Genomic DNA, 13,521 nt, shown 5'->3' with positions numbered 1-13,521 from the left:
CTGTTTTTGACGCATATCTGTTTTGGACATCAAACAGATTTATTGGCATTTAATAACATTTATTGTTTGGAATAGATATACATTACGATGTATTAAACTTTCACAATGATCTTGCTTTGGTTTCTTAATAGGTGTAGCGCTTAGCTAATTTTAAAAACAATTAAAAACTGTTTGGGTGTTTTGTTGGGCTACCTGGTGGATGGCAGACAAACTGCTGATTTCTAGTGTTCAAAAAATTTCCGAGGGCGGCGTTGGCGTCGGTATCATCATCAATCCCCGTGTCTTTTTACCTTCACATTTAAAAAATATATTGGAAGATTTACTATCGATAAATGAATGGTTTAAGTACTGACACAGGTTAATAAATCTAAGACAAATAATTACACAAGCGTAGCGCGATATAATGTGTTCATTATTTGATATGATTGAAATCAATAAACAATAAAGACGAAGAGGAAAAGAAGACACCCGAGTTCACTTCATGCCTAGAGTCACTAAATGAGCTATAAAGTATTGGCACTCCGTTCCCCAAAATTGTTTTGGGCGCCGCCATTTTGGGTCTTGTTCAGAGCAAACGCCACTGCCGATCGTCATGAGCCAAAAGTACGACTCCCTCAGCATTAGATGCGGTGCAAGGAAGCTGAGGCAATATTGCAATGCTCTGTCGCGGGTTGTTTAAACCTTTGTGGGGGACGGAAGGCGTTTCCTGTGATTTTAGATAAAGCTTCAGATAACTGGCAACCATGATTTTAAGCCACAATATGGCAAAGTGTCGTTACTCTGAACCGTAGCTAATTTACTGGCACAAGCGGGAACAGTGAGGAAGAGGCAGGTGTCAAAAGGTAGTGGCTGGTGGAAACCACGGGGCTTACGTCATGGCCCTTCTAGGTATTGCAAGCCTCTTGAACAAGAGCATGAATAGTGTCATTAAATAAGCTACGCTTTAGAGTGGCGACACTTGGCCATATTGTGGCTTAAAATCATGGTTGCCAGTTATTTGAAGCTTTATCTGAAATCACAAGAAACGCTTTTCCGTCCTCCACTTTAAATAGTTTTCGACAAAGCAAAGCAACATTACATGAGCTTCCTAACACCGAATCTAATGCTGAGGATGTCGCACTTTTGAATCATGACGATGGGCAGTTGCGCCTGCTCTGCACAAGCAACAAAATGGCGGCGTTCACAACACTGTCGGGGAAGAGAGTGCCGATACTCTAAGCGCAGCTCATTGATTGGCTCTAGTTCCCGCGAAACTCCTTTTCCCTGACTGAAACTGAAAGTAAATATGAATAGAACACCATTATTATAGCTTATATAGTTATAACAAAATACACATAATGAGAGGAGGAAGCGGGCGGGTAGGAGAAACGCGGGTTTTATGTGTGACCGTTCTAACCGTCTGAAAAGAAAGAACGCACAAGCTTGCGCTGGTTTAAAAAAAAAAAGCATCAAAAGAAAAGATGCGGCACGCTGTGTTCTTTGTTATTATGCGTCTAATTGCAAATTGTTGTGTGTTTATACAGCCGGAAGTTAGTCTGCCTTAGTGAGCGTCTGGTGTCTAAGGTGTAGATGAACAATTTAGCCAGTGCGGTACAGCCGCTAACCTGGGGTCTTTAACGTGCACCACACAGTAGTGATACACGACCGCACACCGGTACGATGCTCTTCCAGATTGAAACGGGCAGGGGCGGGGTGGGTTCTGCAGCGCGAGCTTTCGCTCCAAGTGCTCCGAGCTGGTGTGCGCTAGACCATGCACTCGGCCACCAACCCCCCCCCCCCCCCCCCCCCCGCCTTGTGCGTCTAATTTATATACAGGTATAAGTATTTGAAGATCGACGACGGACGTCGATCGTCTCGAGGTGATGTAACGTAATAACAATGTATAAATAATAAACTTGTTGAAGGTCTGAACGACTAAATTTTTCAATTCTTGGATTGTAATATTGCAGTAGCCTATTGTACTTACTGTTGATGAAGAGCAATATGAGGGGACGAGGTAATTATTAATTGATGAGGCTCCATAAGGACGACGACATTAATGGGTGTCGAAGCACAACGTACAGTACCAGACTTGTTTCAAGTATCGTGTACCCAAAGAGTTTCTTCACCCGCAACAGTATAAGGTAGAATCATTGAGGATGCTGCTTTACAACTGTACGTTGAACAGGAAAACTGCACTGTGCAGAAGTGCGGCTTATTCGTTAATATGAAGGATGGATTTCTAACAGCATTCCCTGATTGACTACTTGGAACAAATGGCCTCGTTGACGTAAAGTGTCCCCGTTCCAAAAGATTCTTGAAGCATACTTAAACCGCAAAGGAGTATGAGGCGAAAAATAAGAAAAAGGAGCCTGGTGTGTAAGGTCCAAATCACCACCATAGCTTCTACTATCAAATACAAGGGCGGTTACACAATACACAAAGAGAGTTTTGTGATTTAGTTATATTTACACTGAAGGACATTGATATCCAACGTATTCAGAGAGATGACACCTCCTGGTCAACCAACATAGAGCCTTTTCTACTAAATTTTTACATGGAAGGCCCCACTTCCGCTGAAATTCCTCACGTAGACGAGTTGTTTGACCAATTAAACTGCCATTACTCTCTATCTCGGAATCTCTCGATTTTTGTTCGTACACCATAGTATTATGAGATCGAGGGGTGTGGCTCTTCGTCCGCCGAATATTGCTTCGGCGGTTTTTTTTTTTTTTTTGTGTAAGATGAGACCGTCGCGTGCTGCCAGAACAAGAACTTGGCGATATTTCATTAAACTGCTTCTTCCGTAAGCTTCAAAATGGCTTTTTTTTGTTTCGCACATCATCTCTTCTGCTTGCCCATTAGTTGCAGGATGGTATGGTGCACTAATGTGATGCCTCCATGCCGGTTTTTTTTCTTCAAAAACTTGTTTATTTTATTTGAAGCAAAATTTTGCGCGTTATTAGAGAAAAGTATTTTCGGTAGGGCAAAAGTAGGTAAAAGAGACCGTAGAACGTCAATGACGTGTTGGGACGTCGTGGCAGGCATCGTGTAAACTTCCAGCCACTTAGAGCACGCATCGCCCATGACTCCGTAGATGCGGATACGTTTCGCCACCCACCGACTGAATAGTGGATCGTTTTCAGTTACTGTTCATGATGGCGTTGGACTCAAGGAAGACTTCGAGTCTTTCCACAAAGTTAGCCCAGGTGCCAGGACTTTTGTCGAAAGCGGTAAGTGTTCGAAACGTCGACAACGTCGGTAGCCACGTGTTGTGCTTGACACTGGACACTTACCATTCGCTGAGAAGAAACTTGCTTGTTCGTCTGCCATGAGTCGTCCGATATCAGGTCTTCACCGCAACACCATCTCCCGACAAAACTGGTCTTCATTGTTCGCATGTCCATAGTTAGCAATCACGTCAACTTATAAATTCCCGAACGCTCATAACTTGCCGTCGCTAGACGCCGTTCATTCATAGCGTCTTCATTGCAAATAAACGTCTTCCTATTTCTTTTGATGGTTTTCCTAAGCTGTATTTACAACATTATGTGTGTCGGTACTTCCGGAAATATTGCAACGGCGTTTGTTTTCCGGGAACTATAATGTAACAACCTTTACAACATCTTCCGGACCCCGTAAAACACAATATTTCTTGACGTTATTTCAGTCGTCATTAAAATGGTGAGGTAAGTACCGTAAATCGCGAAGCGGTTTACTTGACGTCCGCTTCCACTGGTTGAGTCTACTAAGCGTGCATTCCTGCAGAGGAAATTTTCATTGATAGAATGTTGACACGTCAATCAACATTTGATTCCTTCTTGGTAAGATTTATTGCGAAAGCCCGTTACAACCGCCGAACCGTATGTCCCTAAATCAGAGAACAATTTATACCCAGCCTGACATTGAGAGTTTTAGTATACCGTTTTCATCTTCCGCTCCGCTCTGAGGGTACCAAACTGCGCATGCGGGGCCCGCTTCGCCGGAATGGAAAGCGGAGGTCCAAAAACGCGTTTTAGTAGAGCGTTTTTCTTCAGCGTAAGAGCGTTTTGAGCGGTTTCAAAAAATTTGCTTGCGTAGCCCCACAAGTGGACGTTTATAGTACTAGTAAGACAAAAAAACCTAAGCGTTAACACCAAAAGAGTAAAAGGGAGCGTGATTGTAGAGGTAGTAAAAACGAAGGCGACAATATTGAGCACAAAAGAGTAGGCACACACCTGAAGAAATATTAAGCTATAAAATATAAATATAATTGTTCCACCTTGCGTGCGAGTGAAGCCGAAGGTATAAGCATGAGCATGTTGCTCTAAACGGTGCTAGGACTGCACGAGCGCGCGTGCTTATCAAGGACGCTGAAAGGCCGGCACTCGCTCTTGTAGCTTCTGCTCCACTCGAATTAAAACTGAAACAGATTTACTTATTCGAAGTAGAAAAATAAGAGAAAAGGACGAAGTTTGCGCATTGGGGGTACATCCTTTTGCGTAGTACGAGTACAGTGTTGCTCAAGGCTAGCAAGGCAACTGGGGGGCTATGTTGCGCTTTTTGCACTCCCAGGAGACTAGGGAGAGGGAAGTGACGTCAACGACACAGCAAACGCAGATTGGGTGTTGATTTCGTTTTCTTCTGTCAACATCCAATCTGCGTTTGCTGTGTCGTTGACGTCACTTCCCTCTTCCAAGTCTCCTGGGAGTGCAAAAAGCGCAACATAGCCCCCCTGCAGGATGAATCCCCGCTGTTCTCAAGGAAGGATACTTCTACTAACGAGATTAAGATGGCGAGACATCGAATCTATGATTCGTATCCCTCGAGCCATCAAGCGCCAAAGCTTCCTTTCCGAACGCGGTTTGCTGGATATTTCCAACGTAGAAAAGAAACCCTTTAGGAAGCTATCCTGCTTAAAGAAGGACCTGGCTGTTCTGCATGCGGGCCTCCAAATACCAGCACCCGACAGATCGGCGCAGGGTGTTGCCAATCTGGCGAGACGCTTTGCATGGTTCTTCCTCGACTGGCCTATCCCAACCGTCTGTTCGTACTTGGATGAGCGTTTGGACGGAACTTGTCGGTGTTCTTCAGTTCTGTGAACCTCATCGTGGGTCACATCAACGAGAGGTTCGGCCACCTGCTCGCTGACATGAACAAACGTAGGTGGTTGACCCTGGCGAAACTAGAGCTGTGCTCACAGGTGAGACCCTGCATGGTTTGTGTAAATTTGGCGTTTCCATTGTTTCTAGCACAGCTGCTCTGTCTGGTGAAAAGTTACTTTTTTCTATACGCCAAAGGTGTACATGGGCAGTGTCAGGAGAAGTCACGACGAGCGCGTTCGTGATCTATGAGTATTAGTAGGCCACTTTTATGAGCCGTCTTTGCTCTACTTTACGCTCTGCGAGAAGCATCGTCCCCACCGCGCATGCGTGGCCCGCTCTGAGTTGGAGCGTAAAGTTAGCGGAGTGAGCGTGCGCTCCGCTTCACAAGTTGTAGAGCGGACTGCCCTCAGCGTCCTTAGCGTGATCGCTTAGATCTCAAGATGGCTGCACTTACTCAATACGCGTCGATGTTTTTGACCGTGACCTCAGCTTGAAAGAGGTCGAATCAAGAAGTAAAGCGTACGCCCCGTGCGTAAAAAGTAAACCATTCGATTTGAGTTCTTTGTAACACAAAATAGCATAATCAAACGAAGTGAACGAGTATCACTTTGCAACCAGCACTGCGTCGGTAAAGTCGTCGCGTTTTGTGGACGGCCTATATGGCTATGCAGTCAGATGTACGGGTGCGCGTGCTTGAACGACGATTATATCTGTGCATGCGCCCTCCTGTCGAAAATGCCACTGAAAGCTGACCACGAGCATAGCACTCGCAAGCTGCACCAAAGAAACCATTCCTCTCAGCTTTATTTATTCACACTCGCTCGCAACTTTTGAATTGTTTAACTTTCCTCAAGAAATGTTTGCGTTGAATTTCCTTGGTAGATTTAGAAGGTAATAGAAACTTGAATGCAGCCTTTTTAAAAGTGCAACCCATGGTGCCGCTAGTCTTCGAGGCCGCCTTATTTTGGCCAAGTGTCTAGGGGGCAAGAGAGCTACGTCATTGTTTGTCGCGGATGCGAGTCTAAATGTATTAGACACGAATGCTGCGTCAATACTGAATATGAAATGGATTCTAGTCACAAGTCTCGCACTAAAAGCGATGCCCAAAATATGGCGGCCGAATATGTTACCCGGTGGTGTTTTGAAAAGAGTTACCAATAACGGTCGAAAGAATATTCCACGTCAATTTTTTGTCTGGTCAAAAACCAGACAGGCATAAACAATGCAGAATTTAGCAAACACAACCCTGGACTTCTAAGCAATAGTGGTAGATTAGAACAGTTTTCAGAAGTTTCGTTTTGAATTCCGGCGTAGCGGGCCTCGCATGCACAGTTTGACGGCCACAAACCCTAGCAGAATTAAGAAACAACTATATATATATATATATATATATATATATATATATATATATATATATATATATATATATATATATATATATATATATATATATATATATATATATATATATATATATATATTAATTTACGATACCCAGTTTTTTACAACCCTACAATGGAAATACGCTTTATCTTAGAGGAGTAACAAGTCCCATATCACATGTTTTGGTAGTGTTTAAATACTGCCGTGTTGTAAGAGTGTTTTTCTTTGTCTTTTTTATTAGGCCGTCAAGGACAAGGGAACGTCAAGGACAAGATTTTGTTGACCGCACAGCATGCCCATTTGCCGTCCATCAAAAAAATTAGAAGAAGACCACAAGAGGGTGCTCGTCGTGAAGCACCAGGCAGTGATGTGCGCAGACGGCATAATTTGACGGCTGGACAAAACCTACAAAGACCATGGGCATTTTTTTGTTTGTTTAATATTAGAATGCATAAAATTATCACAGTAAATCATGTTCAAGCTTTTGTACTGGGCGAAATACCTGTCCAACTGGGCTGAAAGGCATCTAGAAATATTTTAATAAAAAACGTTTACTAACGACTCCCATTTTGCTTCTCAGATGTGCGTGTGAATATTGCATCTAACCAAATTACAGTGTTACTGTTGAATTCAGCATTGTAAGAGTAGACTATGTTGCGTGGCCTTCTATTGCAAGAAAAGACCGTAGCACAAGTGAGGCAGAAACTGGGCAGGAGCTTAAGCTGAAAAACGCACTTTCATAAACACACAAAAGAAATAAAAAGAAGTGTATAGTGAAGCAAAATGGTTTCATGTCACCCCCCAAGGCAGATACATACACTGCACTCCACTGTTAATACGAACACGAAAAAAATCGCTTTTATTTGCAGTTTATTTTTTTGACAGCTATTGAAAAAGCTGAAAATTTGTCGCTCAGATTGGTGCCCCAAACGAGCGCTTTATTCCACACCAATAGGCAAATGTCAGCCCTTCGAATTTAAGGTGAAAAAGGAAAACAGGATATTGAATGCTCCCGCTAAGTGTCGCGCAGTGTACATAAACACCAAGGCACCATATCACAAACCGAAGCATACGAAGAAGAAAAGACTCATTTCATTGGGAAAAAAAAAGTAGAGATATAACTGGAGCACTCGCTTTCGCTAATTTTCACTGTCTTGCTGCCTGAAGTAACCAAACAAAATATCTGTCCGTTTGCCGACTGCTTTAGTCTTTGGTGTTTAACCTTTAATTTTTGGCTCTGGAGAGCTGCGGCACCGCGGAAAGCAGCAGCCCGTACCACCGAGGCCTGCGGTGCCGCGTCTAGGGAACATGGTAATGTGATGAGTATATACGTGCAAGATGAAGACGACATGGGTTGTTGGTATTGGGGAGGGTGGCGGTCCGATTTACAGAAGTCCAGACTTCGTGGAGGCGGGTTGGGCGGGTGAGCAGCGAGCTATGAAGATCTTGCACGCCGTTCGATCAGTGCACGAAGGAGCACCAGGAACATAATGGCGCTATTGCTCACTGGGGTCCACTGGGTCAAAGAATCATGCTCCAAGGAGGTAGTCCAGCCGAAGTAGAAGCTGCCGCCTCCGAGGAACCGAGGCCCAGGGCTCGTCATCTCGCATAGAAAAATCGAGCCCACTGGCTTAGACAAGGCAGCACCTGTTCCCACCGTTCAGGGGCCGTAAAAAGATTGCGGCCAGCGATTTCTCGAAGCAGCCAGAGGTTCTTGACTACCGTGAAACGTTTTCTGGGGGACGCCTTTTCAAACAAAGTCTGCGCAGCTTCTTAGTGCAGCGAGGTTCATAAGGGTCAAGCGCGCTCCCAAGCATGATTTCAAATAGCGAGCACCCACTTTCCAGAAAAGCACCATCTAGTGAACCTTTACTGAGAGTGGAACGTACTTCTTAAAATGGCGACGATAGCGGAGCTGACGCTCCACGCTCAAATCCCAGAGCGGGTCGCGCATGCGCGATGGCGACTCCGCTTTCCATAGAGCGGAGCGGGAAACCGAAAACGGTCTACTAAAACTTTCTATTATCGCATACATCCGTTTGATGGGCCACGCTACTTGAGCTAGCTGAGCACAGCTGGCAGCGGCGCGAGCAAGGTCACGAGGGGAACGTGAAGGTGCTCGAGCCATCCCACTGTGAACCAATGTTTCGGCCACCCCACGGGTGCGTGTCGCCATCTATTGGTTGAACTAACGCCGTGTTCAAGATGGCTGCCGTGGGACCACAGCCTTAAGTACTGGGTCAGGTTAATAAATCTAAGACAAATAATTACACAAGCGTAGCGCGATATAATGCGTTCATTATTTGACATGATTGAAATCAATAAACAATAAAGACGAAGAGGAAAAGAAGACACCCGAGTTCACTTCATGCCTAGAGTCACTAAATGAGCTCTAAAGTATTGGCACTCCGTTCCCCAAAATTGTTTTGGGCGCCGCCATTTTGGGTCTTGTTCAGAGCAAACGCCACTGCCGATCGTCATGAGCCAAAAGTACGACTCCCTCAGCATTAGATGCGGTGCAAGGAAGCTGAGGCAATATTGCAATGCTCTGTCGCGGGTTGTTTAAACCTTTGTGGGGGACGGAAGGCGTTTCCTGTGATTTTAGATAAAGCTTCAGATAACTGGCAACCATGATTTTAAGCCACAATATGGCAAAGTGTCGTTACTCTGAACCGTAGCTAATTTACTGGCACAAGCGGGAACAGTGAGGAAGAGGCAGGTGTCAAAAGGTAGTGGCTTGTGGAAACCACGGGGCTTACATCATGGCCCCTCCAGGTATTACTAAAGCCCCTTGATAAAGGCACTTTTACAAGTACCGCCAACCATTGTTGTGGAACCGCGCGAGACACGTGCCACGAGCGGGTGCTCCGCCGCCATTCGCTTCGTAGGGCCGCTCATTTTAGTGCTGCGCCGCCATTTGCTTCCAAGGGCCGCTCGAGACGCGGGTCTCGTGAACTCGCGCATTTGACGCTACTTGCACGACAAACGCAAACGTATCGAGGGGCTTTAGGTATTACAAGCCTCTTGAACAAGAGCATGAATAGTGCCATTAAACAAGCTATGCTTTAGAGTAGCGACACTTGGCCATATTGTTGCTTGAAATCATGGTTGCCAGTTATTTGAAGCTTTATCTGATATCACAAGAAACGCTTTTCCGTCCTCCACTTTAAACAGTTTGCGACAAAGCAAAGCGACATTACATGAGCTTCCTAATACCGAATGTCATGCTGAGGATGTCGCACTTTTGAATCATGACGATCGGCAGTTGCGCCTGCTCTGCTCAAGCACGAAAATGGCGGCGTTCGCAACACTGTCGGGGAAGAGAGTGCCGATACTCTAAGCACAGATCATTTATTGGCTCTACTTCGCTCAAATCTCCTTTCCCCTTACTGAAACTGAAACTAAATATGAATAATACACTATTATTATACCTTATTTAGTTATAACCAACTACACATAATGAGAGGAGGAAGCGGCCGGGTAGGAAAAACGCGTGTTTTATGTGCAACAGTTCTTACCGTCTCAAAAGAAAAAACGCCCGAGCTTGCGCTGGTTTAAAGAAATACAATCCAAAGGAAAGAGGCGGCATGGTGTGTACTTTGTGATTGTGCGTCTAATTGCAAATTGTTGTGGGTATGTTTATACAGCCGGAAGTTAGTCTGCCTTAGTGGGCGTATAGTGTCTCAGCTGTAGATGAACAATTTAGCCAGTGCGGTACAACCGCAATGCTGGGGTCTTTAACGTGCACCACGCAGTAGTGATACACGACCGCCACGCCGGTACGATGCTCTTCCAGATCAAAACGGGCAGGGGTTCTGCAGTGCGAGCTTTCTTTCCACGTGCTCCGAGCTGGCGAGTGCTATACTCCGTTTCACCTTAAGTTGTACCGCAGAGAAGGCTAGAAGCGCAAGCTCATAGCGTTGGTAGCTGCTCTTAGCATACGAGAGCTTGTGCCGCCGAGATGTGCCCTAGAGCAAGGAGCTCGCGCTTGTACCTTTACTGCGGTACATCATAAAGTGAAACAGAGTATAGACCATGCACTCGGCCACCGATCCCCCCCCCCCCCCCCCCCCCCCGCCCTTTGTGCGTCTAATTTATATACAGGTAGAAGTATTTTAAGATCGACGATGGGCGTCGATCGTCTCGAGGTAATGTAACGTAATAACATTATATAAACGATAAACATATTGAAGGACTGAACGACTCAATTTTTTAATTCTTGGATTGTAATAAAGCGGTAGCCTATTGTACTTACTGTTGATGAAGAGCAATATGAGGTGACGATGTAATGATTGAATGATGAGGCTCTATAAGGACGACGACATTAGCGGGTGTCGAACCACAACGTACATTGCCAGACTTGTTTCAAGTATCGTGTACCCAAAGACCTTTTTTCACCCGCAATAGAATATGGTAGAATCAATGACGATGCTGCTTTACAACTGTATGTGGAACAGGAAAACTGCACTGTGCAGAAGTGCGGCTTATTCGTTAATATGAGAGACGGATTTCTAGCAGCAGTCCCTGATTGACTGCTTGGAACAAATGGCTTCATTGACGTAAAGTGTCCCCGTTCCATAATATTCTTGAAGCCTGCTGAAACCGCAAAGGAGTGTGAGGCGAAAAATAAGAAAAATGAGCCTGGTGTGAAAGGTCCAAATCACCACTATAGCTTCTACTACCAAAGACAAGGGTAGTTACACAATGCACAAAAGAGTTTTGTGATTTCTTTATATTTACACTGAAGGGCATTGATATCCAACGTATTTAGTGGGATGACAACTTCTGGTCAACCAACAAAGAGCCTTTTCTACTCAAGTTTTACATAAAAGGCCCGACTTCCGCTGAAATTCCTTACGGAGAAGAGTTGTCCGACCGAATAAACTGCCATTACTCCCGATGTGGGAATCTCTCGATCTTCGTTCGTAGGCCATAGTATCATGAGAATGACGGGTGTGGCTCTTCGTTCGCCGAACATTGCTTCGGCGGGTGTTTTTATCGTGTAAGATGAGACCGTCGGCGTGCTGCTGGAACAAGAACCTGTCGATTCTTCACTGAACTGCTTCTTCCGTAAGCTTCAAGAGGGCTTTCTTCGTTTCGCACACCATCTGTTCTGCTTGCCCGTTAGTTGGAGGATGGTATGGTGCACTGAGGTGATACCTGATGCCGGTTTTCTTCTTTTTCTTTTTTTTCTCAAAAACTTGTTTATTTTATTTGAAGCAGGATTTGGCGCGTTATCAGAGAAAAGTATTTTCGGTAGGGCAAAAGTAGAAAAAATAGAGCGTAGAACGTCAATGACGCTTTTGGACGTCGTGGCAGGCATCGTGTAAACTTCCAACCACTTAGAGTACGCGTCGACAATGACTCCGCCGGTGCGGATACGTTTCGCCACCCACCGACTGAATAATGGATCGCTTTCAATTACTGTTTATGATGGCGCTGGACTCGAGGAAGACTTCGAGTCTTTCCACAAAGTTAGTCCAGGGGCCAGCACCTTTGTCGAAAGCGGTAAGTGTTCGAAAAGTCGACAACGTCGGTAACCACGTGTTGTGCTTGATACTGGACGCGTACCATTCGCTAAGAAGAAACTTGCTTGTTCGTCTGCCACGAGTCGTCCGATATCAGGTCATCACCGCTACTCCATCTCCCGACAAAACAGGTCTTCATTGTCCGTATGTTCATAGTTAGCAATCACGTGAACTTATAAATTCCCGAACGCTCATAACTTGCCGTCGCTAAACGCCGTTCATTCATAGCGTCTTCATTGCAAATAAACGTCTTCCTATTTCTTCTGATGGTTTTCATCATATTCCTCCTAAGCTGTACTTGCAACATTATGTGTGTCGGTACTTCCGAAAATATTGAAACGGCGTTTGTTTCCTGGGAACCCCCTCCCCCCCTATAGTAACAACCTTTACAACATCTCCCGGATCCCGTGAAACACAATATTTTGTGACGTCACTTTTCAGTCGTCATTATAATGGTGAGGTAAGTACTCTAAATCGCGAAGCAGTTTACTTGACGTCCGCTTCCGCTGGTATTTTGGAAGATTGAGTCTACTGAGCGTGCATTCCTGCAGAAAAAAATTTCCATTATATAATATTGATACGTCAATCAGCAAGCGATTTCTTCTTGGTAAGATTTATTGCGAAAACCCGTGACAACCGCCGAACCGCATTTATACCCTGCCTGACATTCTCGCATGCAGAAGTTTGCTAGGCCACGCTACTTGAACCAGCTGAGCCAACACCACCTAGACAGAAGGCCTCCACACGCGTCATCATAGTCAGATCGATCGAGGCGAGAGATTGGGCACGAGTGCTGAGTCAGTGTTCGGCTGCGGCTTGTGGCCAATCAGCGCGTCGAAGGTCGGGCTCGGGTCCAATAGCCGACCGAGCGCGATCCGACTGTGATGACGTTTCATAGAAGAAGAGGAAACCATGCGGAGGCCTTCTGTTTATTTGGTGTTGGCTGAGCACAGCTGGCAGCGGCGCGAGCAAGGCCACGAGGGGAACGTGATGGTGCTCGAGCCATCCCACCTTGAACCAGTGTTTCGGCCACCCCACTAGAGTGCCTTCATACACACGCGTGCTTCTGCTTGAGTGGTGACATCTCAGCCATTTTTCCGCCCAATCTTTTTCTTATATCCATCTTGAAGTACACGCAATCCGGTGTCACTCAGCTCGAGCGCATAGCTTTGGCTAATGCATAGACGCCATTTTACCGCCCAAGTCACGCACCGAGAGCGCGAGAGTGTCACGCGCTGGCACATTCAGGGCAACAATGGATGTCTTCACCCTGACACAGACAGACATGTAGGCACCCTACACCCCACGGATGCGTGTCGCCCTCTATTGGTTGAACTAAAGCTTTGTTCAAGATGGCTGCCGTGGGACAGCAGCCTTAATGTCTCAGGTCGCTGATGTTTGCGGGCCATTTTAGTGTGGATCATAAGTTTTGTTTTGGGACACCCGGCAGATAAAAATGGACAGTTTAGTTCAAACACTCACAATGCTTTATTCCTCAACCAACCTCAACCACAGGCGACGTTCTTGCGATTACTGCTTTAAGTGGC

The sequence above is a fragment of the Ixodes scapularis genome, unplaced genomic scaffold, assembly GCF_016920785.2.
Source record: "Ixodes scapularis isolate PalLabHiFi unplaced genomic scaffold, ASM1692078v2 PGA_scaffold5__190_contigs__length_132052651, whole genome shotgun sequence".
NCBI classification, from domain to species: Eukaryota; Metazoa; Arthropoda; class Arachnida; order Ixodida; family Ixodidae; genus Ixodes; species Ixodes scapularis.
This window is presented reverse-complemented; position numbering follows the sequence as displayed.